The following is a 17932-nucleotide window of genomic DNA, read 5'->3' on the forward strand; positions in this document are numbered from 1 at the left end:
ATTTTAGATTAAAATATGTACTTTGGATTTGTTGACTTACAAATATGCATGCAGTTATAGACACCATGATATTAAACTGTATCTAAAAATATAAGTTTGAAAATTTGATCCTTATTAAAATGTATTAAAATTTTAATTATCAACAACTTTAAAAACGATAGGTACGGCAGTTATGTAATAAAAACGATCGATTAATTTATTAAATTTAATTTTAGTTTCTCCCAGCCCTAATTCGAGGAGATAGTTTGTGGACACAGGCTACCGATATCCAAGTGTCAGAATCTTGAATTGCTTCTTTTAATTTAGTGGTTTATCAAAATGGATTACATTCTCATTAAAAAGTTTTGGTTGGAGAAAAATTATTAGGATGTTTAACAGTGTAGAGAAATTTTGTACATATAATTTAAATTAAATGAGATAATTACACACGTAGTGTATAATTATTATTATTACTGGGTATAATGCTCGTATAATAAATATTATGTTGTTCGCAATATATTGGATGTTACATATTTTAATTAAAAACCAATGTACCGTTGTGAACAGTCTTGAAATAATACCTACGAGAATTATTAAAAACCGCGGTGAAAGCGGCACACGAATCATTTGCTTTTATTCTGTATATATTTCATACTAGGTTTCCGCCCGCGGCTTCGCCCGCGCAGTCAAAGAAAAACCAGCATAGTTCCCGTTCCCGTGGGATTTCCGGGATTGCGTCATTTTCCCGGGATAAAAAGTAGCCTATGTCCTTTCTCGGGTATCAAAATATCTCCATACCAAATTTCATTAAAATTGGTTCAGTAGTTTAGGCGTGATTGAGTAACAGACAGACAGACAGAGTTACTTTCGCATTTATAATATTAGTATGGATTACAAAAAGAAATCATTGTTCGTACGTTCTTAAAATTGTATTTAATAGTTAAAATAATAGACATAATTCCTGTGTGACATATTTTTGTGTTTATTTCCCGGATTTTTCAAGGGTTGGACAGAGCGGCTAGTGTTGTAGGAAACACTTCATTTTAAATAACTTCTTCTTATTATAAATTTCTTTAATAAGTTGAAGATGGACTGATTTTTTTAATCATTTTTTTATGTATAAGCTGGCAAACGAGCTTGCGCGTCACGGTACAGAAAGCGATGATTGGCGCCGCCCATGAACAACCACAATGCTCCAGCCCCCCTAGTCAAGTGGCTTTCCGTTAGCGTAACGTTCAATAGAATAGACTACGAATGTATGAGATTGACGTAGGCTGTAGATAAAATCTGCGTTGCCGGCCTTGGGAGGAGGGGTACCTTTAGGGAGGAGTACGCTCTCTTCTTAAAGTATTCCAAGTCATAGTCCTTAGGAAATGCCGAATTTGGAATTTTCAGTATAATTGTAAATTTAGGTGAAACCATAAAAGGAAATCAAACGGCTATACATTTTAAATGAGAAGATGTTTTATTGATGATTTTTGTACAAACGACGACGACATAAAATATTTTCAGGAAGTATCACAATACCTACATGATAAAAATAGATCAGTTTTCCTTGATTTTTCAAAGAAATTTCAACCTTATTGGACGTGCCATAAATCTGCTAAGTGATCGGATTCAATTTGCAAGTGGATTTTCCATTTTATAGTATTTATAGTTTTAAAAACAAAGTTATAATATTATAGTATGGAGTCATATATGTATATGGTAAGTACACTTCAAAAACTCATTGACACTCGTACGTTAATTATCAAAAATGAAGTTAATTCAGAATACAATTAGAAATGACATTTTAATGTGTAATTTTCAAGCTTTTCCAGTCCTCTAAATATTGAAGATAATATCCGTGGAATTCACTCAGATTTCTGAAGAAATGGAAGCGGAAGTCAGCACGAATAAGAACTAAGACGATGTAAAAGTATGCTATGTCATTTCATTCAAACTGATTAGGGTGCTTTTCCACAAGCTATGCTGCTACGTTACTGTGGATTCGTTTGATGGTAATCAAATTCATTGGTGCATACAGCTTGTGATAGAAATGCACAGTCTACTAAGATATGTAATTTATATGGAATGATGTGTGGTATGGATGGGTTCGAGTGGTACACCAATATAAAAGCTACAGCTTTGTGCATAATGGAATATCTACAGTAGTATCGCTGCAAGTAGATATGCCAAGCAGCAAACGCGTCTTCATAGTACGTCTTCACACGTCGCTAAGCACAGCTGTATCTCTGGTGAAAAAGCATCCTTAAGCTTGCTTATTCTTTCATTGAACGAAATAATAATTAGTACCTTTGCATATAAAAGTTTGGAAAATTTTTGGTCATACTTAAATATTAAAATTGTTTTGGCAAATAAGACTTCCGTAATTAAATTTAAATGCATTTTGTTTCTAAAACTGCTCTTCAAAAAGTGCATTCTTTATGAAGAAATTGTCGGAATGCTAAAGTTTCTAATGGACGGGAAGTGACTTTATCTTAATAAGCGATAAAAGCGACACCTGTGCGACGTTCCGGGAACTAAGTTCGCGTTAACTGAGAAGTTGGCGGGAAATTGATATGGCTCCTTGTAACGGCTTAGGACTTTTAAGACTGCATTGCGGTGTAAAATAATATTTTATGCTCAGTGCATGTATTGAATTTCTGAAGAAATGCTATTTCAAGAGTCGGTATACAATGTTACCTATAATACTTAATACTAATTAAATTATACATTATTATTTTAAGTAAAAAAGTAATTTATTTAATTACCCATTTGCTAATTGGCTTAATAGGTACTATCTACAAGGGAAAGAATCTCTTAGATTTATGCAATTAAAACTGTATTTTAGATACAGTAGCTCCCCTCCTTTTCAACTTAAACATTAGGTAACATTTATTCATTCAATTTGACTTCTTTTAGCCCTTTCGAATCATAAAAATGCGGAAAGAAAATACAGTATTATATTAAAGAAGATTATAAAAAGAGACAAGAAACCTGTGCAAGAAACTCTGCAGTCGCTCTTTTAAAATCAGATAAAAACTTACCTAAATCTTTTTATTTGAATAGCCAAATCAGGTAGAAATGATACTATTGTAATGAACAAGGTTCGAATCATGGTTTTCAGAAAACTTGTCAAAGCGCAGGAAAGTATAAAAAAAATTCCAGAAATTTATGAAAGAAATACATCTGACTTAGGGCAAAACACCTTTTGAATATAACAGTTAAATTTTAAAACAACCTTGTTATTTAACACGACGTCTGAGAGCTCAAACATTTAACAAGATAAAAATACAAAACTATGAAAGTTCTATTTACTTAGGACTCTATTCATTCGCAAGTTAATAAAGTTATAAAAAAAACGTTTACGTTGGCTACTTCACAACACTAATTCTTTAATAGGCTTTGGATATTTTCCCTTCTTTTATATTTTCAAGGGAAATTATAAAGTAACGGTTGGTTGAGTTTTGTAAGTCAAGAATTAGGAAGGAAATTCTAAAATTTACTGTGTTTCGTTATATTCGAATTCTAACTATTTCGGTCTTTCTCTTGTCGAGTGGTTTAATAAAAGGCTTGAATGGTTTATTTTATTAATAAATCGCCAACTTGTTTAAATTAAATTGAATAGTAAAACGTTACATTGTGCAAATAGAAGTTCCAAAGTTCACATTTTGCTTTAAATTTTAAAACTATTTCCGCAATATTATAAAATTGTAAGGTAGTGTAAGACTGTCATACTGCAATATGGAGACTTAGAATAATTTTCTTCTATTGAACTGTATCGTCCGTTGTAAAACGAACAAAAAAAACGAAAATTCTATTTTAATATTTATCACCACATAAAACTGCTTCTATCATTGCGAGGTGAACTACGGATTAACCAAAAGAACCACTTTCGTAAGTGTCAGGTCAAGTTCAAACAAGTTTAATCTCTCTTCACAATGGGCAGTGCTGGCCCAACAAAATTATCGTCGATGTTTGCCGCCATTACGTCGATTATGAATAAACACCACAATGTTACTATCGTGGTTGCCTCTTTTCGCCCAACGCTGCCCATTGCAAAGAGATCCCAGTAGTTATTCATAATCGACGTAGTGATGGCAAACATATACGATCATTTGTTGGGCCAACGTTGCCCATTGTGAAAAGGGCCCATAATGAAATCTCGCTATTGTCATTAGTTATGCTCAAATGATTCACCTTGCTTTACCGTTTTGTCGCGTATAATCCGCTTTGAGGTTATTTTGTATCACAATAGCATACATAATTACCGGCTAATCGCTAAAGAAGTATGTCATAGTTTTTTGGTTAGCAAATGGCATCAATTCTGGTTCAGTAGGTACAAAACTGTTAGATAAATGTGGCAAAATTATCCTACCTAGCATTCTGCAGTCATAATAATCAACACTATTATGTAAAAATGTCAGTGACCTATGAAAATTCGCACTTGGCGAGCGTGGCGGATTATTTACAGGAGACCTATAGTGAGATAAACACCAAAACTTCTAATTATTCAATTGTAAAAACATTTTATTAGTTAATTTCAGTATAACAAGATCTTCACTAATCATTCTAGAAACACAATATTATCTCATTCACAAATTCATTCATGTCTCAAGACTATTTATTCGCTATACATACAGATAGATATACGTCATACTGCTCATTGATACTCAACTAAATTGTTCAACAACAAAATTATTTATTTAATTTCGGTATAACAAGAACTACACTCATAATTCCAGTAACACAATATGATCTCAATACATTTACAATTTCATTCGTGTCTCAAGACTGTTCAATCGCTATACATACGTCATTCTGCTCATTGATACTCGACTTAATTGTATTGTGTTCATGGTTATCGGATTCTCATAGTATCCGACATTCGTAGCTTGCGGCGGGGTGTTAACAGGCAGTAATGAATAGCTGTAGGGTACTAAGGCAGCGTTTCCACCAGAGATGTGCGAGGATGTATAGCCAGGAATGTGTTTGTAAGTAACCAATCATATCGCTTCATTTAATTTGAAGTTTGAAGCGATACTACTGGTTACAAACACATCTCTCGCTACGCATACTCTCATATCGATGGTGACACGCAGCCTTCAGGGTGCATTTCCACCAATAATGTGCGAGGATGTGATTCATTTACCTCGCCTCGGTCAGCACAGCTCTAGTGGAAAAGGCTCAGTGGTAAATTTTTGTGCATATAAAACAAGCGAGGAATATGTGCGAGGTGTGTTCAATAGATCTATAACACAGCTTCGCAAGGCATCCTCGCACGATATATTTTCACAACACAGATAGACGTCCTCGCACGACACATTGCCCTCGCATATTTGTGGAAACGCAGCCTAACACTCAAATAGTGGAAGTATGTTTATTTGCGCGATTATGTGCGTAGTAAATATCAAATACTGTACTTTGTTTGACTTCGGAATTGCCTACAGGCTAAGTTCCATGGCAATACGTTATCTATGCTATATTTAGTATTTTATAGCAGCAACTTATGAATTCTACATAATATCTTATATATAAAATTCTCGTGTCACAATGTTAGTCTGCATACTCCTCCGAAACGGGTGGACCGATTCTCATGAAATTTTCTGTGCATATCGGGTAAGTCTGAGAATCGGCCAACATCTATTTTTCATATGTAGGTACCACGGGCGAAGCCGGGGCAGACCGCTAGTATTATATAATCTTGCAACTATTAGGTATATAGAGTTCGGCTATTATCAAAACTAGACGATTTTCACGTGAATTTAGTACATTTTTCTGTTATTTTTTTATGCAATTCCATCATCAAGATTGCATCAAAATGCCTTTCAAACATATGCATGTAACATTTTCTTTGAGCAAAACGTGTTTATAAAAGTATTCGGTCATTTTAAAAGTAATGTTTTACTTATTTCTATAAATAAATACGTTTAAAAGGTAGTTGAGAGTCAGCAAGTGAAGTAGTTAACACGAACGATGAATAATGTTCGCGTGTTTTGTTTTCTGCAAACTTTTGAATATTTTCGTGTGAATAAATCAGAAATAGAATGTTATGAGATTTTAAAGGAAAATTTTCTTTATCGCTGTTATACCTGCTTTTAGCTGAATTTTGACACATTTTTATGTGGTACTGTTTATTGATTAGTTACTAAAGGTGTGATAACTTATGTATTTGTTTTACCGGCTCAACAACTGTCATTGGTTATCGTAGCGTTTTATTGCAGATATATAAATACACTACACTCTGGTACGATGAAATAAAAATATTAATTAAAATATGCCTGATCTGAACAAAAAGAAGGAATATTTAATATTATATTGTACAGGTAAGTATAATTATTGCAAATAGCGTATTCAAATTATAATCACAGTCAACAGTAAATTAAAACAACAAAACGATACATTTTTCATAAGTCGAAAATCTCACTATAAAACATTCCCTAAAGCCACTTCCACAATCTAAAATTAACTGCACTAAAATAAAAGTACAAATACAAATCTCATTGGGTTTCGAAACGAAATTTTCAAGCCCTTGTTCAAACTGATGATGAAACAGCTCTTGTAATGAAACCTCAAATTTCATGTTTGCAAAAGTATTTTCCGTCGGCATTTCGTCAAATTTCGAATTTCGTAAAGTAATTTTTAAGACTTCATAGCAAAATGTCCTTGTTTCAGATTGTTCATCTTTATATTATTAGGCTTTATAAATACCTGATTAAATACATAATAATATGATAGTTATTAGTTACGTAAAGACGAATATGAAGGCTACTAGACACTAATTGTCATAGAAATGTGTTCAGTAATTTCAACGTGATGTACCAAACATTCAAAAGACATCAGCATATATCTAGTATATTTACTGTACATACGTTTGTTTAATAATATGATATTTAATTATATCAATTGATCTTAATTCCATCATTCTTTAGCGATTGTAATACTGACATGATTTAAAAGAGCAATTATGGAGTGTCTTGTCGATTCTTCTCCATATATACTGCTTTCCGAATCGGTGGTAAATGACAAAAATATGTAATGACGATTCAAAAGTGCTTCTAGATTCTTCTAGATCTTCTTCATCTTATTGAATAAATAAATAAAATAATGGTTGAGTTTGAGTTTGATTGTGAAATTATATTAAACTTGAAATAGGCATTTCTAATCCAGAACAAATAGCAAAAACTAACAAGAAAATAAATTAAACCTAAACATTTCAGTAATACATTATTGTATTGTAAAAACAGTTTACGGAATCGAAACAGAACGGTTCGGTCACATGTTCATGGCTTGTATGTTTTCAATGGTAATAAATTCCTTATTTTAAGATTACATCACGATTGGGAAACAGGGAAGCGATTGACCGCATTTCTATTGCATTTCTTTGGGATTTCGTTTTTAATTATGCGCAATTATAGTGTGGATTGTTGGGAAATATTGGAATTCTTTTGTTGTGCTATATTGTGGTAGGATAGAGAATGTTTTTAATATCTATACTAATATTATAAAGCTGAAGAGTTTGTTTGTTTGTTTGAACGCGCTAATCTCAGGAACTACTGGTCCGATTTGAAAAATTCTTTCGGTGCTAGATAGCTCATTTATCGAGAAAGGCTATAAGGCTATATACGAGTATTATCACTCTAATCTAAGACCAACAGGAGTGAAGCACTGCGGGTAAAACCGCAGAGTACAGCTAGCTATTGAATAAAATATTTCAGTATGTTTTTCAACAGAATTGTGTTTTGCGTCATAATGTGATAGAGAAATATTTTAAAGCAAACAAATTAATCGACGTAAAAGTGATTGAAAATAAACTTTGAGGTGTAGGTTTTAGGTTAAATAAATTGGGGTTACTTGGTCTGTGTGGAGAAAATTAATTGTTATACTAATTTCATTGTTTGATTAGGCAGTTATTAAATAAGGCAGGCAAATAAATAAAAATGTGTGCGTGTACTTGTGTAAAAGTGTACACACGTAAGAAGTGAAACTTCTTTATAACCTTATTTTTCAAAAAATAATTTACTCTAGGCAACTTGACAGAAATACGTCGAATCACGCGTGGTAGGGATAAGAACAAGATGGTGCGTAACGGAAAAATGTCACGCGTAACGAAAAAATGTTACATTAAATTTTTTTCCAACCCCGATAAAGAAGTTTCACTTCAATAAAAAATATGTACATTTATTAATTTACATTTTCAATAAATACTTAATATGTAGATAAAATTAGGCGAGCTATTTATTTTTATAATTTTATTGTACTCTTGGTACCCAGAAATTTTCGGTTAAAACGCGTAATTATTAACCATTATACCATGAGGCACTCAAATTAAAATAATCCATGTAATTTATTATTAGGATGAAGATAGATAAGAAAAGCCGAGATATTTATATCTCGCATTAAAATTCCTTAAAATTTTCACCAAAAGCTTTCTTCATAAATTGCCTTTGTTTCTTGCCTTATTATCTGCCCATTAATTACTACTAAGAGGTATAAATGAGGCTAGGAATTAGCATTTTAAAGAAGCATTATAAAAACCGCTCTGTCCTGCCGTCCATTCTATTTTAGGTTACAATAGTAGAGCTTCGCTAATTAAGATTGTAAACTTTATTTTAAAGGATACTAGCGGCCAGCCCCGGCTTTGCCCGTGGTACATTTTTTACGTTTGCTATCCAGAACCATCCTCATACTTCAAGAAATATTATAATAAAAAAAGAATTAACGAAATCGGTTCACCCGTTCTCGAATTATGCGCTTACCAACACAAAACCTATGAGATAACGGCTTTATGTGGAAAGGAAAGCAAAATTAAGAAAGAAAACAAATACAATTTAGGGCTGATTTTCAATCGTTGGTTAAAACTTATTCGTTGAATAACGTATTAAACTACCATTTCAAAAATGTATTCTTCTTGCCCGTATTTGACAGTTCACAGGTGACATTTATTAATATTATTGCGATACTTTATTGGACGGGTAAGTTTTAACCAAGGATTGAAAAACCGGGCCTTAAAAACAAAAGTTACTTGGCATTAAACAGGAAAAAATTACAAATAAGTAACACATGTGTAGTGCGGTGTAATGAAAAGGGCAAAGTAATCAGCATAGCCTTTCGTATTTGTATCAGTAAAATATGTGAAAATGTGTTTCACTGGTTCATATTGTGTGGCATTTTATATAAAAGAAATGAGTAAAATCAGTATTCTCAAGGTATTCACAGACTTTTTACACAATAAGATTAATAAGGCAATGCCGTCACGTCATGGAGTAAGGCGACGATTTTAGTATCTTTGACTCTTGCCAAAGATTCACTTCTGACACGTATGCTTGGTAGTATCAAGTTGGTACACACGCTATTTTTTTTAAATCCATACCTACTAAAAGACAGTAGGTACTATGCTTTTATAATATAATATTTGTGTCGCTATCGTTATTTTACTAATTTTATTGCAGCAAATAACACATTTTGTTGTTTGACTTTATTTTTTCATTAGGTAATTATCTTTAGTCCTCACAGTGATTCCTCACAAAAAGGAACAATAATTTCCTTCCTTGATTTATTCTTATTTTTTGCTCATTTCGTACATAAATCATGGTAATTTAAAACCAATTAAATATGCTTTCGAAGTCAGTTTTAACTCATTCAACTCTTGCCCTTTGCTTGTGATCAAAACAGCAAACAAAGTATGCGGATGTAAATCATTTAAATTTAATTGAATAATGCCGCCACCAAATCATAGTATAAAGAGAACAAGTAGGCCAACTCCCGGCGTTTAGGAGCGCACGGTAACTAAACTCGTGAGGGGCTGTCACTTGTCACGTTGATATTTTAAATAATCTTCTTCTTTCTTATATATAAAAATGAATCGCAAAATGTGTTGGTAAGCGCATAACTCGAGAACGGCTGAACCGATTTCGATAATTCTTTTTTTATTATATTCCTTGAAGTACGAGGATGGTTCTTATGTAGAGAAAACGTAAATATGTACCACGGGTGAAGCCGGGGCGGACCGCTAGTTGTATATAAACAAAAAAACACCGACCGCTCACAGCAATGGCGCGGCCACGAGAACGGTCCATGAGAAGTAACCGAGCGTCGTTGTGTGCGTGCGTCAAGCTTGCGTACTTACATGAACGGGGGGCGTAGACACTGGACAAGCGCTCCGCGTATATACATACAAACGGCGCGATGTACCTTTCAAAGATAACTTACCTACTTGTTCTCTTTATACTATAACCAAGTGTAGGGAACATAGGCCATTCTTCGGGAGTTTCAAGAGCCTTCTTAATTAACTTTGCTAATGATATAAGTTTCACTGCGAGTTCAAGTTCACCCGTTTTTGTTTTATTTCATTAATTGAAATTTTATCTTTGCACAAATTTAACGCTCTTTTCACTATCTTCTGTTTAAAATGGTTTTATTGTTCTTTGATTATAGTGATATGAGAGATACTGAAAATTAAAAGAAAGGATATTATTTTGACCTTAAAATATTAATGTATTCTCTATCTGTGCTTAATAATAATAATTAAAGGCGAAGATACATTTATTATGACTCTATTTTTAATGAATTAGCATAAAAAAGCAATATCTATTATTGGGAAAGCTCTGAAGAAGAGGAGTATTGAGAATAAAGAATAAATAGTCATAATGTACTTCGTATCGTAGTAGTAGTACTTCGTACTATTACAATAGGTGAAGAAAAATATCCCAAACAAAAACTGCACCCTAACTATGTAAAAAAAAATTATGGTTTTTGATTATTCAATGAGTTAATCATTCGTTCTATTAATGCTCATAAATCAGACAAGTATCTATCAACCTTCGCAAACGTTCTAGATTATGGAAAATCTATCGAGTCTTTATCACGATAAGCCATTGTAGGGCTTCCCAAGGTTAAGTGGTATCGGGGGAAATTGTTAAGTCTCTTGTTTGAACTTGAAGTTATAATAGCTAAGTATGGGATAATAACTTGTTGTGAGCTGAATTGTATGAGGCTATTGAAGGAAGTATCGTACTAATATTATAAATGCGAAAGTTTGTGAGGATGGACGGATGGATGGATGTTGGTTACTCTTTCGCACAAATACTACTGAACCGATTACAATGAAATTTGGTATGTAGGTAGCTGAAGATCGAGAATAAGATATAGCCTACTTTTTATCCCGGAAATCCCACAGGAACGGGAACTATGCGGGTTTTTCTTTCAAAAATGGGCGGATGTCTAGTAAGGAATATAAATAAAGCCAAACTCAAGTCATGATTAGCAAAAATAAAAACTCTACAAGACGTGGTAAATTTAAAACGATTTTTTAACAGGAATTTGTGGCAATTATTTTCTTTTAAAAGAAAGAAAGAACCATTTATTTCAGCACTGCAACAGCACAAAAACACACATATTTTATAACATACAAAATACTGAACTTGATAATGGAGTGTATTTTTCACAATTATTAAGAAAAATATTGTCTGAAATCCACTATCCGCTTTACAGTGTTCTATGGAAATATCACGAATAATATTTTCCCACCTTCGGAAATGAACAAAAATTAATATCCCACCTTGATCCCACCTTTCTGAAAAAATAACCTAAAAATAATATCTCTCAAGTAAATTCTAATCCCGCTGCATGTTATTCCAAAACTAACTTATAGTTATTTCCTTGTTGCAACTGCGTCTAGAATGAGTTAGTTTTAAAAATTCACTAAAATAGCCTCGCTTCCAAATGCCTCTGGGAGCCACGTTCGCTAACGAAATGAGAATTGTGGCTATATAAGAAGAGAATGAAAATTTTAATGCTACGTTCTTTGCATTATAATATAAAAATATCTTATTTCAGGTGAAGTTAGAATTAATTGAAGGGGACTAGAAATGTAATGCACAAGTGAAAGACGTGTTTGTAGCGATATTACTGCTTTAAATGCTGAACCGATTTTGATAATATTTCCGATACAAAAGTTTATGTTTTGAAGACTTCGATGCAACAACTTCTTTTTTCAGAAATCTGCTCTCAAATTTTCTTAAGTAATTCATTTTTAGTTATGCATAATTTATTCAGCTTATTTAATTTTAATTTATTACAGTCTCGATTCTTCTCATTTCTAGATACATTTATTATTACTTAAATCCATGACTTTACAAAAAGTTCAATGTTAATTGAAAGTAAGTGCTAATTATAACACAACTTCGTTAATTATCCTTTGCAATTTTAATCAAGATATTAAAGGTTCGTTAATCTTAACGTATATGAGAGTACAGATAGAAGTAATAATTAAAATAAAAGCTTGTCTGCATGATAAAAATAAGTTTTTGAATTTTCATAGTCTTCATCTTTGTATTTTTATTTCGATAAACAAAAAATTAAAAGAATATTTCGACTGTAATCCGAAATTATTTTTAATAATTCAGCTACGCCCAGTATCCCTGTCAAAACTATTTTAAATTAATTTAATTTATTTCAAATTGTAGGTAATTCATTAAATTGTTTGCTACGTAGCACGACAGACATTCATGAATACTACAAAATTATGCAAGAAAAAGAAAACTCCACATGCCACAATGGGTTAAATACAGAATAAAACTAACCTCATCCAATTAGTTCTCAACTTAGTTTCCAATTATACAAAGCATTTCTCATCTCCACTCAAAAAATCTAAACAATAAAATACTTCAATTTTCAACTCCCCAAGTACGTAACAATTAACTGCACAGAGCACTCAAAGCCCAGACACGTAAACAGAGAGTCTGTTAACTACACTGTACAGGTCCATAGAGCTATAAACCAAAATCGCTTTAGAAGTGGCAGGTGCATGAGAACATAAAATTTCGAGTACGCTCTATGTAGGTTACATTTGATGTTTTGTTTGCGTGTCGAGCTACGAACGCACTATAAAAGGTAACTTTTAGTTTTCAGGTGTCATAAAAAATTGCATATTTCAACTTTTGTGTCACGTCGTGACGCAGTAAAGTGGGTTCTACAGAGCGAGCAGCCTCGCGATGCAATTGCTGCGTGAAGCAGCTTCGTCTATGTGGACGTGGCTCGGCTGTGGAAAGTGACAGCATACAAATTCTTTTATTTGACATACAGAAGAAATTAGATATCATTATTTCAGGTGGTCGTCTGGATGAGATCACTCATAAGTGACATGGCCGCTCGTTCGCACCGTGTACCCGCCTGTTGACATTAAATATAAAAATTATCGGAATGAACTGTAACCTAATTGCTTATTCACAAAACCTAAGTAGAAGAAGCGAAATAAGTAAAGAAAGTAAGTAAAGTAAGTAAGTAAGTAGCGAATTATAGAAGTTGTCAAAGTAACAACTTGAGAGCGAAAGTTACATTAACAGGCAATATAATTTGGTGCCTTAATAACTGAGCAATTTAGATACAACTTTATCACCTAGTTTTCAACTATGGTGTCGAAAATAAATCATACGTTTTAATAAAATCTCATGCAATTTCATGCTCATTTGTTTATTTAGTGAAGTGAAACTTCTTCAGGCGCAATGAGAGTAAAATTTCAAGTTCACGTCATGGCAATACCGTCACGTCATGGAGTTAGTCGACGATTTTGGTATCCTTAAATCTTGCCAAAGAAGCATAACTTCTGACAACACGCTTTTTTTACAATGTATTTTCAAATGAAAAATATTTCCAAATAGTTATTTAAACGTAATAGACCTGCTAGCTTTTAAGTGCATTAGCTTTTTCTAATTGGTGTTATATTTTTATTGTTTCTAAAGAAAAATTAATCGCACCCTCGTAAGCTTATATTATAAACTGACAAAAACAGACATACAGTAAATTAAAAAATTCCCTGTATTCTTAATAAAGTGTAAAGGAATTTCATTATAATAAAAACGCTAGCTAATTCTCTGCTATTCTAAAATGCAAAAGTAATTTGTAAGTTAGGAATGTTAAAGAAGATAAAATTAAATCTTATATATAAAAATGAATCGCAAAATGTGTTGGTAAGCGCATAACTCGAGAACGGCTGAACCGATTTCGATAATTCTTTTTTTATTATATTCCTTGAAGTACGAGGATGGTTCTTATGTAGAGAAAACGTAAACACGTACCACGGGCGAAGCCGGGGCGGACCGCTAGTTACGTATAAAAATGAATTATTTCTGCGAAATAACATGTTTCTCAAAATTTCATGAACTGTATTCTAGACCTCATTAAATGCCGAAATTAAGTACTAAATAAGCCTATCATTTATGATATTAAATAATAATATCAACAAAAAGGCTCATACAATATAAATCGTTTGACAAAAACGATATCTCGCTATATTTTTCAATAAACCACAAACACACCGTTTCTTTCATACAATAATATTTCATTATTCTCTCTTGTTATTATAATATTAACATATTACGTGGCTTGAATAGCTGGCAAAATACACGATGTATGAATGTTCCACAATTGTTGAAACGTGACAGGTTTGGTGTTTGACCTGACCCTGTACCATGATGTCTTAAAGCAGTATTATCACCGTATTATTTCCAGTGTGGATAAAATTACATCGCTATCTTAATATATATAAATCTCGTGTCACAATGTTTGTCCTCAATGGACTCCTAAACCATACTTAACCGATTATAATAAAATTTGCACACCATGTGCAGTTCGATCCAACTTGAGAGATAGGATAGTTTAAACATGTAGGTACCACGGGCGAAGCCGGGGCGGACCACTAGTACATATAATATATGGTTCGATTCCCGGTGGAGACAAAGAAAAATAAAATGTCTCAGTGTGGCAGGACACAGAAGGCTGATCACCTTCTTGTCCCTAAAGAAAATCGATCAGTGAAACAGATGTACAATGCCCCTTACCCCACTAGGGGACATGGGACTTCACTTTTTATACATATAGTGCGTCTAGGGCCATCACTTTCCTATGCTGGAAATAATACTGCTATATGATGGTAAGACACCTGCATGTCTTTGCAACACATTTTTTTATTGTATGTAAGTTCACCAGCAATAGAGCAGGCGACTCATTTTCTGGAAGCTCGTGGCAATTTTTATTTATTTATTAATGACGTTATATGTGTGAAGATCACTGAACCGTGCAATGAACACTAACTGCGACCACGATTGGAACACTTACAAAGTAAACAAAGCTGAATACAAAAGACAAATAAGATTCAGAAGCAGTGCAGGATGGAAGAAATTCTGTGATGGCATTGAATCCTGTAATCAAGCAAACAGAGTGCGCAAAGTCATCTCCTGCTGCAATACGTCCAAGCTGGGATCGATCAAAAAATGCGACAACACTCTTACAAAAACACCAGCTGAGACGGAAGCTGTTCTGATGCAGACACACTTCCCCGGCTGCAAATTCATACAACGACATGAAAGGAAAGACACAGCAACCCACACACCAAGTGAGGAAAACTGGAGTACTGCTGAGCTCATAGTCAGTAAGGAAAAAGTACAATGGGCAATCGACAGCTTTCAAGCATACAAGGCACCTGGTCCAGATGGTATATACCCGGCTTTACTACAATGGGGGGGGCCGATACTCACGTCTCACCTATCTGCCATTCTGACATCCAGCCTCGCTCACGGCTATATACCGACCAGCTGGAGGACTGTTGATGTTATTTTCATTCCTAAACCAGGGAAAACAGACTACACGGATGCGAAAGCCCACAGACCTATCAGCCTCACATCCTTTTTACTCAAAACATTAGAACGGCTCTGTGACAGACACATTAGGGATACTGCCCTCGTGCGTATTCCATTACATCGGAACCAACATGCTTACAGCCACGGTAAATCTACCGATTCGGCCTTACACTGTGTAGTGTCCAAAATAGAAGAAGCCCTACAAGAAAAATCAATGTGCTTGGGCACTTTCGTAGACATTGAGGGAGCTTTCGATAAGACACACTACTCAAGTATACAAAATGCCCTATCACAGCATGAGGTTAACCCCACAGTAGTCTCATGGATTATAAACATGCTAGGCAGTAGAGAGATACAACTTAGCAAGGATAAAACAAAGAAAGTGCTGGTCACCAGAGGCTGCCCACAAGGGGGAGTTCTCTCACCGCTCCTGTGGAACCTAGTTGTGAACGACTTGATCAGCACACTAAACAAAAACAAATTCCATACCATTGGATATGCAGATGACCTAGTAATACTTATCTCTGGTAAGTTCACGAGTGTTGTCTGTGAAATTACACAGAGAGCTCTATCAATAGTTGAGCGCTGGTGCAACAAATATGACCTTTCAGTGAACCCGCGCAAGACGGAACTTGTTCTATTCACTAACCGACGCCTTCTAGGAAGCTACCAGCTACCAAAGCTATTTGGCTCCGTACTTCAGTTATCGAAAGAGGTTAAGTACCTCGGGATTACCTTAGACGATAAACTCAACTGGAACAAACACCTTGAGAATAAGATCGAAAAAACAAGCATTTCTTTCTGGCAGTGCCACAAAATGATTGGTAATAGATGGGGGCTCTCCCCGAAAGTCACAATGTGGCTCTACAAAACTGTCATAAGACCAATGCTAACTTACGGCTCTGTGGTTTGGTGGCCAAAGACACAACAATCGGCGGCTATAAGCAAACTGCAGAGATTTCAAAGACTCGCCTGTCTGGCAATCACTGGCAGCATGAGCACAACACCGACTGCTGCGATTGAGGCAATGCTCGACCTGCCACCCCTACATCTTTTTGTAAGACAAGAAGCTCTAGCGACAGCTGTAAGGTTAAAGACACAAAACCTATGGAGAATGGTGCCTACAGCACACAGTAAGATCTTAACTATGGCAGCTGAGAAGGAGTCCTCACTCCTTGCCATAAGTGATAAGATCCCAAAACAATTCATCTTTGACAAGAAATATAAGATACAGCTACGTGAATACACGTCAGAACACAACAGCGTTGAAGACCTACTAATCTTCACGGACGGGTCTAAGACTGGAAATGGCACGGGTGCTGGGGTTTTCTCTGAGGACCTAAACATTAACATCTCGCACCCCTTGGGACCCCATAATACAGTCTTTCAGGCTGAATGCCTAGGACTTCTACTTGCAGCTTCGGCCATAATTAAAAGAAATGTAACAAACTATTCGATTCGGATCTTATCGGATAGTAAAGCAGCACTCATGGCAATCAAAAGCCATGAATTCACTTCAGGGTTGACCCTTGAGTGTCACTTAGCCCTCACTAAGGTATGTGACCTGGGAAATTCCCTAGTATTACAATGGATAAAAGGACACAGTAGCTCACGTGGAAACGATGCTGCTGATATACTAGCCAGAAGGGCATCTGAAACACCGGTCATGGGACCTTTTCCCATTATACCGCTACCTGCTAGCTGGACCCGGATGATGATTACCCAGCTCACTAGCACTGCTCAGAGAGCGGAATGGTCATGCAGATCTGATTGCAAGCAAGCCAGAGAAGCCCTACCGGACATTGACTCGAGACTTGCACGTCGGCTTCTCAACCTACGTAGAGTGCAACTACGCGTAATAACAGGGACCCTCACAGGGCACGGCCCCTTTAACAAACATCTCTTCAATCTAGGGATCACAGACAGTCCGCTATGCAGAGCATGCATGGAGACCGAGGAAACGGCAGCCCACGTCATCATGGAATGTAAGGGGGTTGCGGAGTACAGGGCAAGACACCTGGGGTCTCCCGGGTCCCTCCCCGAAGCCTTTGGCAGCCCTCACAAGCTGCTTGGCTTCATGGAGGAGCTCGGGTGGTTTCAATTTTAGCTGGTTTCCCCCACCTCCCTCTCTCACGCAAAATAGGCGCTTGACGTCGAGTTGCGGAGAAATGCCCGTATTATTATTATTATTTTATTATTATGTGTGTAGAGGCTTTATGTATTATACAGTGTTTAAAACTATTTTAAAATGCATTTTATTCTCATCATGCTATGGGCATGTAATTTTATTTCCTATTATAATTTCAATATATCCAAATTTCTCCCATCGAAGC

This window comes from Colias eurytheme, chromosome 26 (genome assembly GCF_061535395.1).
Source record: "Colias eurytheme isolate Ceu_HAF_F1 chromosome 26, ilColEury1 Martin Lab GWU primary, whole genome shotgun sequence".
NCBI lineage: Eukaryota > Metazoa > Arthropoda > Insecta > Lepidoptera > Pieridae > Colias > Colias eurytheme.